Here is a 14779-nt window from a genome sequence, read left to right on the forward strand (position 1 = left end):
TACCATTGTGTGAGCAGCTTTTGTGGTTTTTTTGGTAGAGGAAATCACTTTGTATCAGGGAAATCTTCTTTTTTCTTCCTTCCCCCCAAAGTATAACGGTGTTATTGTTGAAAAATGGAATGAATATTGATTACCAGGAGCTTTCTCATACTAGCTTTTCTCAAGAAGAATCTTGTCCAAGTGCTACTAAGTTGTATGAATGTTGTAAGGCCAGGCTCATCCCGCAAACTTCTGTGACCACCTGGGATCCATCAGAGGAGCACAAACAGCAATGGGATCCTGTCCTTTCATTGTCCTACCAATTCACTGTCACCAGACACTCCCGGCTTCCTCTTGGCTGCCTGGTGCTTACTGGCAAGTGTGTTGTTGTAAGGCTTCAGTGAAAGGAGGTGATGTGAGGATTGTGAAAGATTGTTTTGCTCTTGCTTTTGCTTGTCTGACCTGTTAAAACTTCAGTATTTTTCTTGTTCAAATTCTTCCTGTTCTGTTTGAGAAGCCAAGCAGGTTCATTTGGTACCTAGTCAAGGGATGCAGAGGCTAATTGTTCTGAGTCTCACTGGGCAGGTGGTAGGGGAGACCATCCAAAGTGGATGAGAAAAGGCTGTATATTCTGCACTCGTAATGCTTTTGAGTGTTGGACAATAAGGCTGCAGGTAAAGCAGGAGTTGTAATGATTTATTTTTAAACTTGGGATTGATTACAAGGTAGGTTTGCAATGTGAGGTCTGTCCCTTTTTAGAGAGGCAAAACAAAGTGTTTATATCCATCTGAGAGGGGACGGTCTTTGAATAAGCTGCATATTGACCTTGGTTGTCTGTGACAGTGGCACCATGTGAAGCAGTAACTGGGCCAGACTCCTCTTCCTGCCTCTCAACCCTCCCATTTCATCCTCTTGATCTCAGCAACTGCCATATGATGTGCAGTCTGCGCTCAGGAAGCTGTCGCCTCCCTTCCCATTCCTCCTGAGAGTGGAGATCTTTGATCCCTCTTCCCTTCAAGAGTTGAGGAGGATACTGGTCTATTCACCTGCACTGACTATTTGCAAGGTCTAATACTAGACCATAATGATTCATGAATCTTCTAGGATAATTTTTCTTTTTTTTTTTTTTTGGCTGCTATGATAATACAGTTTTGCAGTTTAGGTGACAGTAGTCTCAAAAAGTCTGAACTTTTTTCACCCATTCAGCATCAATCAGCACTGGAGTGTTGGGCTGTAGAGCTGCTGCTTTTATACATAATGCTTTTAACTTTCCTCTTGGTAAAAAGAGGAGAGAAAAATAGCACAGAAAGCTATGTTAGTTGGTGGGAAGAATATGTAATAACATATCCAAACTTATCTTAAGGTTACAAAGTTAGAACAGTGGTTCAACAATGCTACAAGCAGGACTTTAGGACTCCCAGTACTGGGTCAAAAGTATAGTGGTTATATGTAAAGTATCGATCTCATAAATTATTCTGTTTGCTTTAATTAAAGCAAAAATAAAATACATACCAGGTAGCAGCATGACTTATTTGCATTAAGCATTATTTATTTAGATCATTGTGATTTTATACTGGATTAAGTATCATGCACTTTCCTGCCACTGATACCAATTTGGTATCATATTCTGGCACACTTAATTAAATTTGATCACATGCCTAAGGCTCATTTGGATCAAACTTACCATGGTTGGTGGTGTGGTAGTGCAGAGATTTGCTGTTAAGGGTTGTGAAACCAGCTTTTCATCTTCTGTAACTTCTTGACAACTTTATCTCTACAAATGTTTGAGAAAGTTTGCTTTTCAGTTTTATTTGTAACTAGTAAATAACTTAATACTATTTGTTTTTATTCAATGTTTGAATGATTAAAGATGGGATGATCTTTGCATGCATTGTGCAACCACTATTGTCTAAAGTTATAGAAGGATGCTTTTAGATGTGTTGAACACTAATCTTCATTACATTTATCTTCATTTTGTTCATCATCCATTCTTAATGTTATGCCAAAAACAAAGCCTATTTCTAATTTCGTTAAAGGGAAAAAAATAATTCAGTCCTAGTGAAGTAGATTCTTGAATTCTCTTTAAGCTTTTTGATAGATATAAAACCACAAATCATTTTATCTGGAGAATGTTAAAAAAAAAAAAGGGGCCATTAGAGGAAGAGATTTTAATGGGATCATAAATGTTCTATTTGGATCTGTCTTATTAGACGTGGCTTGGAAATTGAATCTCCTTCTGAAGGCACTTGCATATTCAAAGTTCTCCATAACTGACCTGATTCTACTATGAGCTGCTATTTATGTTTCAAGACATGAATTGGTCTTATCTTTTAAAGTCTTTTGACCTTTCTTTGGAAAAGGGGGAAACATACTCTTCTAGGGTTGTGACTAAGTGTATTTTTTTTTATACTCAAAAAAAATCACATAGGATCTGGGGACAGTTTCCAACAGAATAGAAGATGTGAGGTTCATAAGTAGTGTCATGGGTGCTACAGAATGTGGCTGAATCTACAGAGTCAAAAAGTGCAGGGTGGGAAACTCAACTGTTGTTGTAATGGTGGGAAACTTTTGACAAAATGTTTAAGGACGTGGCTTCAGATGATTTTTTTAAAATTTATTTTGATTATGGCAGGTTTTAAAAAACTCTAATTATTTTCATAGGCATTCCATTTAAATTTTTTTTTTTTTCCCCCAATAGCAGCATTGATCAGCCATGTTAGAAAGAGGGCGAGAAACTTGCTTCTTTTAGTGTTTCTTCATGTGCAATGAAACAGGAGTGTCTTCTGTTTACATCTTTTGCAAGCTGAGGAGTCTTTCCTTGGCTTGATTATTGGATTTCAGTAACTTATATTTATGGTATGATCATGTCTAGAGGCATCAAATAAAATACACAAATACTATGCTAGTATAGCTCAAGATTCTGGAGATGGATGTGAGTATACAGATTCTCACGTTTTTATGGAGGTTAACCTTCACTGACTGCAAATGCAGTTACCTCAATGACTCTTTGTTCTTAGCTGGCAGGGACCTTTGGAGATGACTAGTCCAACCCCGCCGCTCAAAGCAGAGTCAGCTAGAGCAGGTGGCTTGGGACATGGCCCAGCTGGGTTTGGAACATCTCCGAGTATGGAAACTCCACAGTCTCTCTGTGTGACCTGTTTCAGTGTTCAGTCACCTTTAAAGTAAAATTTTTTTTGATGTTTACAGGAAGTTTCTGATGTTTAACATGTTGTAGTTGGAAGTATTTCTGAACACTGCTTCAGCACAGTGCCTGTCAGGAGTCAAGGGAAAAGATTCTCCGGGACACTATTCAGAAATTGTGTTTCATTGTTTGATTTCTGTTCTCTTTCTGTTTGTGAGCTACATAGCAATTGCAAGCTAGAGCCACTCATTGGATCTATCCATTAGATAAGGAACAGAATGACAAATTCACTTTTTGATCTACTGGTCTGATACAGCTCTTATCTAATGCGTTATGCTTTCTGAAAAGCTTTTAAGGAACATCATCCCTATATATGGTGTTTTGGTGGCCTGTGGAAGCAGGTGACATGGTCCTTCCACAGGTATGCGCAGAAATGTCCAGTCTTTCTGTGGGAGGTTGGCACACACATGCTTTAGATCTGAAACTTGCATTTAAAGAGTTAGTTTTGATGCATACATGTGAGTCAGAGTCTGCTAAAGGTCTGTTTTTCTCTTTTCTGGAAATGCAGCATCTTTTTTCGTGTGAAAATAGGGAAAAATGCATAGAAGACAGTTTACTGGTTCATCACCGTACCTCCAGAAAGGCTCAGTGCCGTATTCTGAACTGTACTTCAGGGAAACTAGTATTTTGTGTGCCTTGCTGTTCATTCTTCTATTTACCACACTTCTAACAGTAGCTAAAGCACAGCTCAGATTTACAGCAAAATTTACTACTTATTTTTAGGTGACAGTTGCTTTGTATCAAAAATGGTGCAGCACAGGTGGTTTTGGAAACCTCACTCATTCCACACAAAGCCAGCATTTTGTACGTATTTCTCTGTTGTGCTGCAGTAATTCAATAACTTGAGTAATCAGAAAACAGCATCAAAAATCAGGATGAAAACTTTGGGTAGTCTCAGAGTTGTAGACTGATTTAGGTTGAAAGGGACTTCTGGAGGTCATCTGGTCCAACCTGCCCCACTGAAAGCATGGCCAGCATAAATCAGAGGTGTACAACGATAGTGAGTTTAGCTTAGTCTTTGCTATAATCTCCTGTTAGGTAGATGTAGAAAGCAAAATGATCCCCCAAGCTTTCTCCAGAGTAACAAGCCCAGGTGTCTCAGCCTGTCCATGTTCCTCATGTACTTCAGCGCCCTAACCGCTTGGTGGTCTCTTCGCTGAACTTGCTTCAGTCCATCTTTCTTAAACTGGGCAGTCTAAAACTGGACACGCTAGTTCAGCTGAGGTCTCACTAGTGCTGAGTAGAAATGAATGTTGTTGACTAGGTTTAGACAGAGCACTGGCAAGCACTGCAGGGCAAATATTGTTAACTTAATCTTTCCTACACCTTGAGATGGTGCATTTTCAGAAATGTCTATTTTTGTTCCTAGATGCATGAGGAACCTTTGATTGAATCTTTTTTTACTGTATCACTGTTTCCAGAAAGGGTTATTTACATTGTGTAGCTTGAAGTAGACTTTCTAATTTGTAGCTAAACTTGTTTCACACAGCTGCAGATTTAATCAATATATTTCTCTGCTCTTTGAAGTTTTCTTCCGTCTAAATTGAACCAGGTAGTCACACATCATTTTAGTTATCCTAGTGATGTATTTTGCCTTGTGTGGCATGTTATATTGGTTTATATTGTATTTCTTCAAGCCAGCCATCAAACAAACAATTGCGGTTGTCTGACTTTGCGTGGAAAAATTAGTTTTCTGCTCACTTTATTCTTAGCATCGGCTTTCAATTTATAAATTACTGTTTGTTTGATCTGCGTGCAGGGGTGTGCTTTGCACCGTATTTTAATGTGTTGTAGTTAAAATCGGTGAAAGTCAGGCCAGAGTAAATGCTTATGGGAGAAATGTGAAAGTGGGCATTCTAAGAAACAGTGAGTAGGGGAACAAAGTGGTGGTGGGGAACAGAGAAGAGACAGTGAATATATTTTTGTCGAGGGTGGACCAATCTTCCACATGAAACAGTGAGAAAAGACACTTTGTCCTTGCTACTCGTATCTTTTACCATATTGCTTGTGACATCTAGCAGGCTGCACAGTGCTGCCAGAGCAGGAGCTAGCTGTGATAGAAGCTGTCTTGGTGCGGAGTCCAGGTGATCCAGAATTCAGACCCTTGGCTTAGGTTCAGACCTCTCTCATGGTAACGTCTTCAGTCATATGACTTTGATTTTTGCCAAAGACTAACTTTAGCTGAAACTTGCTGGGACCTTGACAACACTATTTTTTGGGAACTTGTGCCATGGGCTGTTGGCAGGCTGGATCACTAGCTTCATTTATAAGATACCATGTAGTGTTTCAGGACATAGGGACAAATCAGCTTGCAGCCTGTGCTTGTCACAGCTGTCTTGCCTTTCACCTCATGGGAAAAGATTTATCAGGTGTAATTATGTCTAATTGAGCCACTCTTGCTATCTTGCCAATGTTACTTTTTTCTGTTAATTTGATCAGTAGACACAGATGAGATAAAAATGTAAACAGTGCCTATTTGAATGGCTTCATGCTTCTTGGATTATTCAAATGATTCTTTTAATCTGCCATGAAATTATGTGGGTTGTCATGTGGAGTTTCAGCTAACTCCAGTTTTCTACCTCTTAGAATTTATTTTATTCCCATGAGGAAGGTTGGTTTTTTTTTTAATCACCTGTACAGGACAAGCTTATTTTTGTAATGCACCTGCAACTTGCTTTCTGTAGTCACAGGTGTGGGCTTTCTAAACTACGTTTTGTTCTTTTAAAACAACTTGTAAAAGTGTGCACTGTTCATGAGAGACTGATCTGTGTTAAAACCGCAGTCAAAGCCTTGTACAGGCCATTTATTTTAAACTCTGAATAGTGAATGACAAATGGCAAATTGAAAGAAATAGTCTAGCAAATGTAAATTTGTTTTAGTTTTTGATTTTCACATCCTCAAAAAAAAAAAAAGCCTCAAAACCCCCAAAACACTACCCTCCCTCCCAAAAAGCTGACAGGAAAAAAGAGAAATTTCTGGTAAAATGCCTTCTCTATCTTGGCAATCCTACAAAGTGGTAGTGCTGCTCTTGCCGTGCCCTTGTGCTTGTAGAAGGTTGACTGTGTCTCACTCTGACAGCACCTGCAATGCTCTTATCAGAGAGTGCCTGGAGAACAGGGGCTCCCAGGCTATGATATGCCTTTCACAAAAAGTAATGCATCAGCCTGGATTGAACTGAATGCCTTCCCTGTACATCATGCGTGAAACTCTAAGGGATGCCTGTTTTTAAAGTTTCTTACACTTGATCATAAATTTGTATTCTTAGTTGCTTGTGACTTCATCATACTGATCTAAAATTGCTTGAGCAAATAGGAGAATTAGTTTAGTACTGAGGAGCAGAAGCCACTAGTGGGGCACTGGTATTTTTTTGCAAAGATAACATAAGGTTCTGTAGGCAGGTAGTCAGCATTGCTGATGCTTTTTTTTTTAAGCTGATGCTTTTGAAAAGTTATGTAAGAATTACTTCAATTAATGAGTTTCATCCTTTTTTGTCGATTCTTTCCATTTTCACTGGTGGGAGAATACATGATACGGAGTATGAACTTGATTAGTCTTTATTTTCATGTGTTTTAGTGGATAAAACAGAGACTGTTCTTAAAAGCTAAATTCCACTTTGCAGAAGTGTATCCACACTAAGCACATAGATCAAACAGTAATTAATTGAACCATTGGCTAAGGACCACTAGAGGAGGAGAGAAATTAATGGGCAGGAGGAATGTGCTGCAGTTGAACTCTAGACCTGTACCAGGTTGTCTTTTGGTTGAGAGCCTTTACTAAGAAAAAATGCTACTGATTTGGCATACTGCTTTATAGTGTGACTGTACTCCTGAAAGATAAACCTTAACTCCAGCCCACAAAAAGGAGAAGTAAAAACTGATGTTAGAACATGTGTTCCCAGGTATAATCACATTTCTGTATTTTTAAATTGAGGCTAATAACAAACATTATTAATGCTTGTAATTTTCATACTTTATTGTGATAATGACTTTCAGTTAAGTTGTATGTAAGAAGCTTCTTAGCTGTATACATTTGCTGGGACATAAACATTTCATTTTTAGAATTCACTGATCTGCAGTTCTGGTCACGTGTAAAGTAAGAGGGAAATTGAGTTGCAAAACTTGAAGTAGCTCTGTACTAAGGCTACTGCTGCATCACTGCCAAGAGACTTTGGCAAAGGTCACCTTAAGTATCAGAGGAACGTTAATTAGGAAAAAAACCCAAACACCAAGCACAAAACTTATTTCTGCTAATAAACATACGGATCTGGCAAGTTCTCCTGCAATTTTAAGGTATCTGTTCCTTTAGCAGAACCAAACAGTTCAGAGCCGTGTTACTCCTGTGCTTGTTTAAGTTACTGTTATTACTGTGGGATGCGAATAGGTGATGTTTTCAGCAGGCAAGTGTTCAAATTGATTGTTAAGCTACAGGATGATCTGGCCAAAAGGGCTTCTTGTGTTTTGAACAAATTGCAGAAATTGATTCCTTTTGTATACCTAAAGGAATATTGAAGCCTATGGTGCATCCGTAATTGAACTTGCCGTGTAGTCTTATCCAGTTTATCAGTTCGCTCTGTGAATTGCTTATATGGTTACAAATGTGACTAAAATTTTTCTTGATGAGGTTTTTACAAAAGAAGAGAACAAGTTTAGAATACTTCCTTCGGAGAGAAAAAAGGGATTTTTTTTTTTTTTTTTGTGTGTGTGTCATGATGTTGTTGCCATAAAATCAAATCTCCAACTTTTGATATATTTTAGGTGAAAACCATTCTTTGGACTTGACCAGATATTAACTCTGACAGGAATGAAAATCTGAAGATTTTTGTGAACCTACAGCTATCTAAAGGAATTGATGAGCAGGGTAAGCATTCACTTATCTTGCATAAACCTTACTTTTGTGGATATTTGGCTACTGTAACACAGAATATGCCACTTCCTGCTACGTAAGTGGAAAGAACAAAGGAAATCACGAAGGGTAAAGACAGCAGTCAAATTCAGTCTTTCTCTGTTCCAGCGTAAGGTGAAATATCATTCTGAATACTTAAACCTGGAAAATGGTAGTGGTAGACATGAAGTGCTTTCCACAGTACAGATATATGGTGGCAGAACACTAAGTTTGTTGAGGAAAAGGAGGTGAATTTTTTGGCATCTGTTTATTTTGAAATCTAAGAATAAAGTTAAATGCCATGTTGGCTATGAAACCTGGGGGAAGCAGAGCATTTTTTAAACCACTTTAAGTGTATGGAGGTCATAACTATTACTGAGGAATAACTTCAGGGAGTTGCTTTGGGTTTGAAATATCCTAAAATGCATTTCATTTGAATTTGAAAAGCTTTTTTTTTTCTTGTCAGATATTAAAATTTTGCCTGATAATTTTTTGGCATGCAGTAAAAAGCTCACATTGTGAAGAAGCTTGAACAGAAGTGGGCTAAGAACGAAACCTGATGTTTCTTTTGAAGATCTATTCCATGGTGTGGAGTTAAACCATATCTGGATTTTTTTGTGTTATTTCTTGTGACTTCTTTAGTTTCATAGCTGTAGGCAAATCATTTTAACAGTTTCTGACCTTTTGTTCTTGCGGGTTCTATGTTGTTAATGGACTCAAAAGTAGTATGACTTTTTAAAAAACACATTGTAAGAATTTAGAAGGGTCTTCGTGAACAGGAAGGATCGTACAGTGACTTTACACTTTAAAGCTCTTTTATTTCTACCAAAGAAAATATAATTCCTGCAATGCAATGCTAACATGGATTTGACTTAATTTTTCTTTTTAAACATGAAGAGTTTCGGAGCTTGACATGATGGAGCAGGGGAAAGTAATTTGCCTGTGTGCAGGTGGATTTTTTTTCATGGTTCCTAAACCAAGGACATCTGAGGGAAGAGTAAAGGTGGTTTTAACACACACTGTGGTGTTACACATAAGCTAACAATAGTTTAGGTCCTCTTTGCTCCTTGCAGATTAGAAAATTATTAAAAATGTTGGTAACTTCTTTCCTTAGTGCCTTCTTTTGAGGAGTACTTAAAAAGGCTCTTCAGTGTAATGAGTTCAGTTTTTCTTCCCTAAAATGGCTTATACTTTGTCTTTAATTGCAGTTTGGTCTGTTTTAGATGGAAAGGTATTTTGTGAATTTTTCAAAACTTCTTGGGTAATTGCTACGTAATCTAAACTATACAGAGATATCCATCGTTAATCTATTGCATGCCAGATGGCCCTCTTTTCTGAATGGTAGTGAGCCAATCTTATATGCCCAAAGGAGCAACGTGTGGTTGAGACAGAATATAGCTTTGTTTCTTTTTATTTGAAAGCTCTAAGCTCATATAAGCACCTATGACTGAAATGTGCTTAAGTGCAGGTTTTAGAGACCAGGATTTCACTCACTGTCCTTTGCAGTTTTGATTTTGAGAGATGTGTCTCCCAAATCTGTTTGTTTCACAGCCTAGGAAAGGGACTCACAACTTAAAGTAATATACTTAATGATGAACTAGGGTGTCTTATGTGTCAGATCTACACCTGAAACTGCATTATGAGTGGCCTATTTTTCTGACCGTGACAGCTTATGGAGCCCTGGCTTTCTGCTGGATTTTGCTTCTGGGCCTGCCTCCCAGGTATGTCACTGCTGCACAAGTCATTGAGTCATTTTGCTGTCTCTACCCTCCTCCACCTTGTACATGCTTGCGCAAGTGAGAAGGCAGTAGAGAAGCAAGAAGCTGCATCAAAAGATTTGCTCATCAAACCACATCCTAAAAATAGCGTGGTGACTTTACGTGTTTCTGGGTCTTTATATGTTGCCTTCTCTGAAATACCAGTAAAGCTAGTAAATATATTTGTAAAGAGCAGCTAATCAAACTGGAAAAGGAAATAGCTTATCTGAAAATCTCAAAGCTGGTATAACTTTTATTTGTAGAACAAAAAGAACATAGGTTGTAACAAATGCAGCTTTGCAAGTGTAGTGCAGCTGCTGTTTCATTCTGAGAGAATTCACGGCCACAACAATTCTTCTGTAATTCTTTTGGTTTTATATCCTTCTGCAATGAGGATGTTAATTGAGGCAGCTGTGGGTCATTTTTGGACACTAGAAACTGGGATGAGACAAAGTCTCAGTCAATCTGAGAGAACAGATTCCTCAGTTCTCTCCCCTCCCCTGTTGGGGATGCATCACTCCATTTCTGAGTGCAGTTTAGGCGGGGGGGGGGAACCCCACCTAAACAATATCAGTAGTCTGAGGTATTTATGAATTTTCTGTGTGTTCCTGTAATGAAACTTACTGTTCTGCTTTTTTTCTCTCCTCTTTCAATTCTGTATTACAACGGCACGGGTATCACTGCCAGCTCTGTGCGTGGCAGATTGCATTCCAACAGGTGTGTTGTTTTTGTTTTCCTGGCGTTTATTTTGCAATTTAGTATGAACATAATACTTTACATCTGTAATTCAGTCTAGTTTGAACAAGTTTAGCTCAAGTAGTGGTTGAGTTGTGGTTTTGATGGAATGATTGTTTGGCGAGCTTCGTCCGTAAACACTTTGGTGCTTTCAGCACATAGTATTTTGGGGCAGCCATAGTGCAATTGCATAATCTTAAATTATGTGCTTTACAAATAAGAGATGTTTATAAGGATTGAGTGCAAGTTTTGAGCAGTTGAAAATTTGGTGCATGAAAAAGAATCCAACTTCTTGTCAGTATCCCAGGCTTTACTTTAAAAACCTCTTTTTTTTTTTTTTTTTTTCATTACATGCATAGTTCAACCTAATACAAATCTGATGATGATACAGAAATGCGTGGGATTTGCTTCAGGTTTGCAGGGGCTCCTTAATGAAATATGTTGTTCATCTTTGGTTGCTAGTCTGTAGTTTCAGGTGACTCATTTGTGACTCTTGTGACATTCCACAGCCCTCCTCTGCCCCAAATGGTGGCTAGAAAACTTTGATCTAATAAGAGAAAGTTCTGGTAGCATTCAGGAAATGCTGAATAGCATATGTACTGAAAAATGAGAGAACCACACTTGTTTTAGTAATCTGAGAGTGACTTAGATGCTTATTAATCAAAACTAGTTTACGTGTATCATTTTTGGGGACTGTAAAATCTAAGCCTTAAATACTGCTAAAACTGTAGCTAACAGCTCCCCCCCTTTTTTTAATACGGGGGGAAAAATGTGAGAAACGGTATATTACAAACAGTTAGTTTTACAAGCAGTTATTTTTACAAATTCTACTAGCTTCAGGACTGCCAGCATTGGAGATGAGAGATTTGTGGTATTAAAAAGTGCCTGATCTTCCACGGATTCACTTCTTGAATCAAACTATAATTCTGTCCTTGATGTTGTCCTGTGGTCAGTGTTACATATTGCGGAGAAGAAAATTGCTCTTAATCAGAGTTTAAAAAGAAATTTATCTTACTGGGATTTCACCAATCCTTGTATACCATGGAAAACTGTTTTCTGCTTATGTTCATGATTTTAGCTGTCTCTTATTTATTTTTAAAATCCCTCTAAGGCCATAATTGTCCATATTTTTTGTTTGTATGGAAGCTGTGCTGTATCTCTTATTGTCTCTCTTTCTCTAGTCCCTCTATCTTTTTGAACAATGTGAGTGACAAACTCAGAAATGGTGAAGAAGAACCATGGTAGATTGTATGTGGTGATGATTTCTGTTTTGTTTTCCTTTCTAAAAGATCCCAATTCTTTTCACTTGTCTGTTGATGGTGTAAAGCTGATATTTTCAGTGAATTATCCGTAGTGACTTCCAGTCTCTTTCTGAAGGGTTAACAACAAATGTGAAGCCTGTTAATATGTAGATTCACTTGAGGTTATTTTTCCATTCCTATTGCATTTATTGGCAATGGATTTCATCTAACATTTTATTTCACAATCAGTCCATCACTGTGCAAACACTTTGTAGCTATCCACAGTGACTTTCAGACAAGATTATTCTGACTAATTCTGAATCTGAATCTCAAAAACTTTAGCTTTGCAAAGTTTACAAAAGTTCCTGTATCTGTCAATTTACTCCATGCTGATGCATATGTTCATGAGCATAGGTCCAAATGTAGATACTTGAGAAAGGTTATCAGTGCATCATCCTCTTCCCATCTTCCTCTCTCCCCTAGTCGCCATTTAAAAAAGCTTATTGCTTCTGCTTATCTCCCAGTTCATGTTTGTTTACCGGTTATAATTTCCAAGTAATTTTTCTCTCTCATCCTATGAGAATTTGGTTTCTTTAAGACCCTTTGATGAGAGATCTTGCTGAGAGCTTCCCCTAAACTTCCATGTGTATTCTGGAACTTTTTGGATGTATTACATTGAATAGTTTTTGTATGTTCATTGCCTCCTTTAGCAAATCCTAAATGGTTGGACGTCTCTTTATGAAAATTGGAGTGCTTTACTGTATACCTTATTGTAAAGAAAGATGATGTTTTCCTTTGAACAGGCAAGTAAAGTAAGATGAATAATAAAGAGTATCTGTAGCAGAGCCAAAAGGCACACCTTGTAGTTGTGGCAATGGCATGAGATAACTCTGAATGCGTTTTAACCTGTTGCATTATGCTGCCTTGAACCCAACCTGCTGCACAGTAGAACTGGAAATATTTGAAAGACACATGTTCCCTGCCAATTGCAAGGCAACCACACCCTGACTTGTGTTTGCTACTCTTATGAAGGTGCATTTTTAATATATTGTAAACAGTTCCTCATGGTTGCTGTGTAGTAAGAAGCTGATTTAATGAAGCTTTTGAAAGGAACAAGCACTGTAAATCTCAGCTTTACTTAACAGGTTCTTTTGTTTGACCACTTTAAACTGTTGAATAAAATATGCAACTGCAGTTAACTGTATGTAGTACTGTGGTACAGCTGAGGCAGCTCTTTGTGCCTGTTCCCTGGGCTCAGGTGGTGGGGAAGTCTCCCAGGGTGCTGCCTTCCCTGAACCTTCCTCCTTGCCAGCTGGATAAATCAATATGCTGCAAATACACAGGTGTATTTTAGACCTGTCAGTATCCCCGTAGCTGGCTGATGGTCAGAGCTGTACTATGTAGAGAGGTGGCTAGTATGCATGTTTTGAGAGCCAGTATGGTAATGTGAAATAATCATTTGCACTAGATTTTGAGGATATCCGAGAGGCATCATGTTACATTTCAGATAGCAAAGGGAAGATGCTCAGAATAATTCTAGTCCGTTTGCCTTTAGAAGTATTTCTCTGAGACTTCTAGATAACATATAAAAAAGGAAGCATCTGTTGGCTGAGCTCTGGGGTTGCAAAATGCCAAATATAATACTTGTGCAGTAGTACATGAATGAAGTTGTTTCTGATAGTGTCTCAAGTGATATATGTTAATTCTAGAATGATATTTTGGAAAATCACATAATCTTAATGTAATTAGTGTTTCACGGATGATAATGTTCTGTGTAAATTCATTTTGCTTTTGAAAATCAATTGCAAGTACAGTGTGATGCTCTGTGATACTTACTTCTGAGATAAGTCTGTTCTTTTGTATTGCAGAAAAAAAATTACATGACTATAAGATAAACCAGGCAAATCCTCCAAAGTTTCATGTCGGTACCCACAAAGAGAAAACCCTCTTTTCTGACCTGTTCTTGGGCATGAAATCATGCGAGTAACAAGGACACTTACTGCTTTTAGTTGTAACCAAAGAATGATTTTTTTTTTGTGGTCAGTGGCTACATTGCTTTCTACCAAAGCATCTAGTCTTTCATTTCTATGTGCTTTTACAGTTAGAAAATAGCACCTGATGGAGAAACTACATAAATGTTGTTCTCTCAAGATGTGCTTCCAAACACAATTATTGCTCAGTAATAGAATAAGGAGATCTTTGTAATATAATAATGCTTCTTCCATTGTTCTATAGGTTCCTGTGGTATTTCTTTTACCAGTCCTGTTACCTTGAAATGAATTCTTATATCCCAAATCATTGTTGCAGATAGTCAGTAAATGTGCAGGGGTGTTGGACTAGATGATCTTTAAAGGTCCCCTCCAACCCAAACTATTCTCTGATTCCATGATACATCTTTATTTTTGAAGTCCTTTGCTGCTTTAAGGGATCAGTCAAACTTTTTTTTTGATGGCAGCTCAAGTGCTAGAACACAAAATGGAAGTTTCCATAAAAATGTGCCAGCTCATAGAACTGTTGTGAAGAGACCGAATGTGGTTCTGTCTGAAGTGTGAAGAAGATCGGGAAACTGTCTAACTGGACATGTCGTTCTTCTGTGCACTTGAATGCCTTCAGTTTTACCTGCTTTATGTTTTGATTACTGCTTGTCCTGTACTACTTTTGACATTCCATAGACAGGTAGGTCCTGGGACTCTGCTGTAGTTCAACAGATGGTAGTTTAGAAGAGTTGGTGGTTTCAGCATCTAAGAATCTGACTCAGCTTTCATGGATGAGGCGGTCTGCAGGTAAATGATGAAGCTACCCACAATACTTGAATGTTTTAGTATTATGGATATGGGAGAAAAAAAACCCACCAAAAAACTTACAGGTACATTTTCATAATTAAATACTAGCTCTCTTGTATCTACCTTTTATTTTAAAATCGATGCTTCTAAGGTTCTTATATTTATTGCCACTGTCTTGCTCTGCTGATGCTAATTGTTAGT

The 14779-nt window shown here is 37.9% G+C and overlaps 1 protein-coding gene across 1 annotated transcript in view; it reads left to right on the forward strand.

Annotated features, from left to right (window-relative positions):
- Window positions 1–14779, forward strand: part of SIPA1L1 (signal-induced proliferation-associated 1 like 1) — a 225618-nt gene that overhangs the window by 13508 nt on the left and 197331 nt on the right. The window contains exon 2 of the mRNA XM_009319181.1: window positions 7936–8038. The gene's annotated coding sequence lies outside the window, so the exon portion shown is untranslated. The remainder of the gene's footprint in view (window positions 1–7935; window positions 8039–14779) is intronic.

This window comes from Pygoscelis adeliae, unplaced genomic scaffold (genome assembly GCF_000699105.1).
Source record: "Pygoscelis adeliae isolate BGI_AS28 unplaced genomic scaffold, ASM69910v1 Scaffold22, whole genome shotgun sequence".
NCBI lineage: Eukaryota > Metazoa > Chordata > Aves > Sphenisciformes > Spheniscidae > Pygoscelis > Pygoscelis adeliae.